Below are 7,158 nucleotides of genomic sequence, written 5' to 3' on the forward strand. Positions count from 1 at the left end.
TTAAAATACAACGTTGTGCCAACGTAAAACACAACAGAAGCACTAACATAAATTGAAATTAACCTGCAGTTGGCATTGTTGGCCATTAAAGCAAGGATATGAAGACAATATAATATTGGCGTCAGCACAACCACAGTTGCCAATTACCTCGATGGCAGACTATTTTCATTTAAAAAAGTGCACAAGGAGCTTCAATGAATAGTAATAAGAACAAACAAATAAGAACTGAATATGTAAGGAACATTTACGAATACATCAGACGAGATTCCCGGATGTAACTCACTGGTTAAACAAAGCCAACATCCACTCGTTACAAGAATCTGCTTTAAATGATCCTCTGCGAGTTTTCACCACAAAGATATTTGTTGTTGGTATAGCTTCAATCAAATTTATGTTTGCACCTTTCGAAGAAGGTATTTTCATTATTGCTCTTTTCCCTTGTTTGGCACGTCCTTGCGTTTTTCTTCAAAAAAGGTTAAAATTTGTTTCAACCAACCAAACTATCTGATGACCATTTGTGATGTGTTTGTAAATGTTCCTAACATATTCAGTTCTTTTTTGTTTGTTCTTATTACTATTCATTGTAGTAGGCTCCTTGTGCACTTTTTTAAATGAAAATAGTCTGCCTTCGTGGTAATTGGCAATACACGGTTTTCGATATTTCCAAAAGATTTAACACAAAAAAATTTCTAATAAACAAACATTAAAAATGGAACATTTTATGAAGAGTCAAGTTATATTTTGAATAGAACATGTTTTATAAACCGAAATAATTACTTTGAAACTAAAACGTTTTGAAATTTTACTTTTATAACACTTGGTTTAATTTTAATAAGTAGTTATTGGTGCAAATGCATATCATTGGTGCAAATGCATATCGGAAATATGAAATATACACAGAACCTAAATGTAAAAAAAGAGGAAATTGCATGTATATTGTGCATCACCTTTTCATTTATTTCCTTTTCTAACTATAAAAACATCTTCTTTTCATTGTGAAACTTGAATCAAACTTGTTAACCGCCGAAAAAGCGCTCCTCGAACAACTGATTTTTTTCTGTCTAAAGAAAAATGCACGAGTTTGCTTCAATCATTTTAAAGATAAAGAGTCTCGTTAAAAAATCCTATTCCCACTGAAAAATTTGGGTACGATTCCAGACATAAAGTTGCTCTTTTGTGCCTCTATATAAAAATAGTATAATAAGTACTGATTCCACACAGCCTTTACTTAAAAAAATATAAACCAAACGTAAACTCCACTACATGCCGTAATACCATATTTTGTTGATCAAAATCACTTTTTTATTAAACAGCCATGTTCTATTTCCTCATTACTTAGTGTCAACCTCAGCCCAAAAAACACGTTGACTTTATAATTGAACCAGTACGTGTAGTAGTAGAAGTAGTAGATGAAAATAAAAATTATATTATTCCACTTTCTAATCTAAAAAGTTGCCTCAAGCTTAAGACTCAATTTTTTTTGTAAGTAACCTGAATAAAACAATTTAATTTTTGTAATTTTAACAAATTACAAAAATTAAATCATTATCTTCTTTTTTAAAACAGAAAATTACAAATTTAGGTAAATTTCATTGACGAGAACATCACATGGAAACATCATATTAACTATGTCTGCTCGAAAGTTTCAAAAAGTATTGGAATTCTATATAAGGCGCGTACTCATTTAGATAAAAATAATTTAACTAAACTTTATTATTCTTTTATTCATAGTTATATAAGTTATGGAATTATTGCCTGGGGTAGTACTGATCAAAGCAAGTTACAATGTCTCCATCGCCGTCAGAAACATGCGATCCGTGTAATTAATTTTGCGGATTGGTTCTCAAATTCTTCAATATTTTTCAATCAAATGAAAATCCTCGATATTTATAAACAAACGTATATAAAAATTTATAATTTGTTTATATGTGGAAGTATGATTTATCTCCTTTAACTTTTAAAGACCTTTTTATTTTGAAACCTTTAAGCAAGTTTAACATGAGGAATAATAACTATTTAAATGAACCACTCTGTCGAACAAAATTCAATCACTTCTGTATCACTTATCGTACAGCTCATCTCTGGAACAAAATTATTTTGCCTAACTTCGGCTTACCCCTAACTTATTCTGTTTTTAAAATTAAATTAAAAGATCTTATTCTCTCTATTGAAAATATCTTACAATATTTTTAATTTGTCTTATGATATATAATAATTTTGAAATGTATGTTCAATCTTTGTTTTATACATTTTATATATTTTGTTGCCAATTTGTTTCTATTTATCTCAGTTCTATTTTAATATTATTATGTTAATTTTTTACGTTCTCTTATTGTAAAAAGGCGTTTTTATAATACTTTACGTACGCTGTTCTGTAAAAGGCTTCTGACGATAAGATCATTTGATCTTCTTTTAGAAGCCTTGTTTGTATTTGAGAAAAAATATGTAGTTTATATATATTACGTCAATGTAAACAAAAACTTACGGAAAATTATTAAAAATAAAGTCGACAATAATCTTCAAAATAATATCTACAAACAGTTACCAACAATTGACTAGAAGTGTAACTTTTACTCAAGCATTCCTTCCGTGAAAGTTTTTAACATTCTCCATGACCTTAGAAAACCAATTGTTCATCATTGATTTAATTTCAAAACTGAAATAAGATGGTCTCCTAAAAATTTACAAATAAAAAGACATCAAAAAAACGTGGTTGATACAAAAAATTATGTTCACAAGATGAGTTTTTACCTGTTCTGCTGAAATCACACCTTGGATTGTAAAGCAAAACATTGTTGGTAGATTTAATGTTTCTCTTATTTCGATAATGATTAAATCTTGGATAAGAGGCATGTCACAGTATTTTATGATTTAAAATAATTTAAATCAATAGTTTAAAAATCATTTGTTTACTTTCCTGATGAAGAAAAGGTTCGTTTAAACTGGCCTGATTGTTTTTAAGATAATCCACGTTTGTTAGAAATATTTTACTCCTCTGAAATTTTTATAGAAAAAACAATAGATTTAGAACTAAAAAGAACAACATGGTCTGAATAGAAGCACCACAATACAATGAAGTTCCTTGTATTAGTTACCTTTAGTTCTTTCATAGATTTTGTTTCAGAGGCATATACTGGAAGAATGTCAGATAAAACAATAAAATTGGATTGTAGCTACCTTACTAAAATCTCTCCTTATTCATCAGTTATGGTTGATAAATGATTTAATATTTCTAATAAGTGTGCTGCTTATAGGATTACTTTTATTTCCACAACTGGAAAACGACGAACTTCTTAAATGATACCCAAATGAGTAGTAAAAACAAGTAATATTGCTAAACGTAGAAATCTCATTAAACAGATAAAGTTATCACATTTCAACAGCTCTAAATTTATATACAAGCTTGGTAACTACGAAAAATTCAACGAAGAACTCAATAAGGTTGACTGGTCATCTATTTTTAAAGACTTAAACGTTGAACAATGTTACCAACTTTGACTCAACAAATAGAATTAATGTTATCTTCAATTCATCCCTCGTATGGCAAACAAACCATTCCCCATAAAACAACCATGGTTGACAATAGAACTATTATCTCCGTTTATTTCTACGTTTAGCAATATTGTCTTAAAAAATTGCTCTGGGCTCGTAACGTCAGTTCAAAATGGAAAATCATATCCCTGGTTTGGAAATATAGAGAAACTGGAAAGTTTGTTAAAAAAATTAAGTCGTTCTTCTCTAAAATCCTCCAAAATTGCTCTTGCCAATGATAAGCGTAACCCTAAAAGACTGTTTTCATACATAAATAGTAAATGCTCTGTAATAAATCAGATCTCATCTATACGAATCACCAGTTCCAGTGAGATCATTAGCTCTGAAAAAATTAGAATAGCTAACTCACTTAACAATCATTTTCAATTAGTTTTCAGCAAAGAGCTATCCAATGACAATCTTCCCCGTTTTGATTGTAGAACTAACACAATCCTCAATAGCATATTTTTCGATACTCTGGCCACTTTAATGGAACTATCAGCACTAGGTATATCTAAATCACTTGGTGTAGACAATGTCAGTCCTCACGTTTTACGCTTTTGTTCTACCTCAATGTCTTCTCCACTTACTCTCATTTTTCAAAAGTCATTTGACAATGGTGAAATTCCAAGCTCATGATCCAAAGCAAATATAACACCTTTATTTAAAAAAGGCCCCAGAATCGACTCATAAAGCAACAGACCAATATCCCTCACCTCGATTCCGTGTAAAATAATGGAGAAACTAGTTAAGAAGGCAATCATGCAGCATGTAAAATCAAACAATCTTTTATCAAACTGTCAACATGGATTTTTAGAGAGTAAAAGCATCCATTACAAATCTCCTTGAAACAATGGACTTCTTGACTGAAAATATAGCCAGAAAGCTACCAGTTGACGTCGTATTTCTGGATTTTGCTAAAGCTTTTGACAAAGTCCCACATCTACAAATGCTTTACAAATTAAAAATGTACGGAATTGAAAGCAATCTTCTCAATTGGATAAAGCTTTTCTACTAAACAGGTCTCAACGAGTCACCTTGGTGACACCCAATCGAAATGGTCACCTGTGACAAGTGGAGTTCCGCAAGGACCAGTCTTGGGTCCTATTGCATTTGTCATTTTCATCAATGATCTGCCGGATGTAATAAACAAAGAAAATAGTTGTAAGATTTACGCTAATGACACTAAAATTCCTAAGCATTATTGACTCATTTGCTGCTCAACTTCAACTCCAATCAGATATTGACCAAATTGTTCATTGGACTAAATCTTGGCTCGTGGAGCTAAACGCAAAGAAATGCAAGGTCATCCACTTTGGTCAAAAAATTAACTACTTTCAAATACTCAATGGAGAAATTTGGCCTTGTTCAATAACGACTCGAACTACATAGGAAACAACCACCTCTGAGCGTGACTTGGGAATTCAAATTACCAATGATCTTAAAGTACAAACCCAATCCATCATTGCCTCATGTAAAGTAAATCAAATGCTAGGCATCCTAAAACACACTTTCCAATCTCGTGATGCTTCTTTATGGAAACAACTATACTTCATCTACATCCGTCCTTTACTTGAGTTTTGCAATTCCAGCTTGGAACCCCCATTTGGTGAAAGATGAACAGACTATTGAATTAATACAGCGCAAAGCCACAAAAATACCAGACAAACTAAATAAGTTAGACCACAAGTCCAGATGTTTACAACTTAGCCTATCTTCTTTATTTGAACGTTGTAAACGAGGTAATCTCATCTAAATATATAAAATTATTAATAACATTGACATAGTCAACTGGCACTTTCCCCTCATCGCAATTTCACCAAGAGCAAATCACAGAGAAAGACTTCACCGGGAAAAGTATAGAAACAGTTTAGCTCGTTTCCACTTTTTTAATAATCGCAATGCCAATGCATGGAACATGTTACCAAATAAATTAATTGGTTCTCCAACTGTCAACAGTTTTAAAACGAGCCTTGATAAGCTCTAATGTTACTACAGCTCGCTTTCCTTAGTGAAAGTTGCAATATGAGCTTCACAAAACTAACTGTAATTTGACAATCTATGATTTGTATTTTATCAATTATTTTTACTTTTGTTGTAACAAATAAATAAAATCTAAAATTCTATACTTTTACTTATAGTTTTGTTTTCCAGTGACGATATATATTGTTAGTGATTATTTTGGAAAGTTGGAAAGTATTATTCAAGCATATTTATAGTTATATTTTTGTTTTATAAAACAATAATAAGAATATATTATATATTACAACAAAATAATCACACTGTTATTATTTTTGTTACAGTTTTGTTCACGATTAATTTAATAGAATCTTTTTATATCCTGTTACTCCTAATTCTTTGTTAGTAGTTAGAATATTCTTTATAATTATATGGTGACTTCGTACTAAAATTGACTATATTAATTCAAAGTCACCATATGGTTTATAAAAAAATACCTATATAAAATAACAAGAAATTTTTTTTCTTTCTTCTTATAAATCATTAATAGGCTGAGGGGTGGGGTGGAACAATAGTATCCTGGGTCTAATTAGCAGGCAATCATTTTTTAAGTTGCTGCTTTTTTAGTTATTTAGGTCCTTCTGGTGTAAGATTGTTAGAAGTTCTAACAATGTTACACCATAGCACTGAGGAACACCACTTAACCAGGTAGTTCAAACCTCATTCCTTACCAATGGATTGGTAGGTAATGAGGGATGAAATTTCTTTTTAAACTCTATCCAAATTATCTTAAATTCGATCCAAATGTAGATTTTTTACGTACTGGTAGAAAATACTTTAATCCTATTACACTAAGTAGTTTACAGTTATCAATAGATTATGTTTGGAGAACTAAAATCGTTATTATTACTCATTTTAGTTAAATGTTTTGCATCTGTCTTAACGGTGATAATCGGTTTGTTTACTCGAAATTTTTAGTTCTGTATATTCTTGCGTATATATTTTGCATAACAAAAGTTGAGCTTCGAAAACCCTGTACACTTAAACCTCTTTTTGTGCGGTAGATAGGGACTGCATAAAAGAAAACGCATTAAAAAAAATCACATAAAACTTCAGGAGTACCTATAAAAAATAGTTTTCGAAACAATATTAAAATCACATAAAACTTATAAAAATATGCAAATCACATAAAACTTCAGGAGTTACTAAAAAAATAGTTTTCGAAACAACATTTAAAACATTTTTTTATGCGGTTACATACAGACCGCATAAAAAAACACTTTGCATTGCTACACAAAAATTCAATTCAACTCTTATATAAACTAGTAAATCAAAAAAAAAATCTTTTTTCAAATCCATGCTTTATGCAAGCAGAATTCTATTGAGCCTAGAAATTCTTTTTTTGTTATCTTTTGTAGAAGGAAAAACTACTGTTACGTTTTTAAATTTTTTTTTTATTAATTCAGTGTTCTTATGGGGAAATACAAATTAAATTTTTGTTAACTTAATTAACTTTTTTTGGTCAAATTTTTCCATTTCCTTGTATTGTCATCGAAAATGATTAAGTGTGCAAAATTTGAGCAAAATTGGTTGAGAAAAAAGCTTTCAAAAATTGATTTCAAATTTTGTGGCACACAAACATATATATATAGAAAGTAACCTTATATA

Source organism: Hydra vulgaris, chromosome 06 (genome assembly GCF_038396675.1).
Source record: "Hydra vulgaris chromosome 06, alternate assembly HydraT2T_AEP".
Classification (NCBI taxonomy): Eukaryota; Metazoa; Cnidaria; class Hydrozoa; order Anthoathecata; family Hydridae; genus Hydra; species Hydra vulgaris.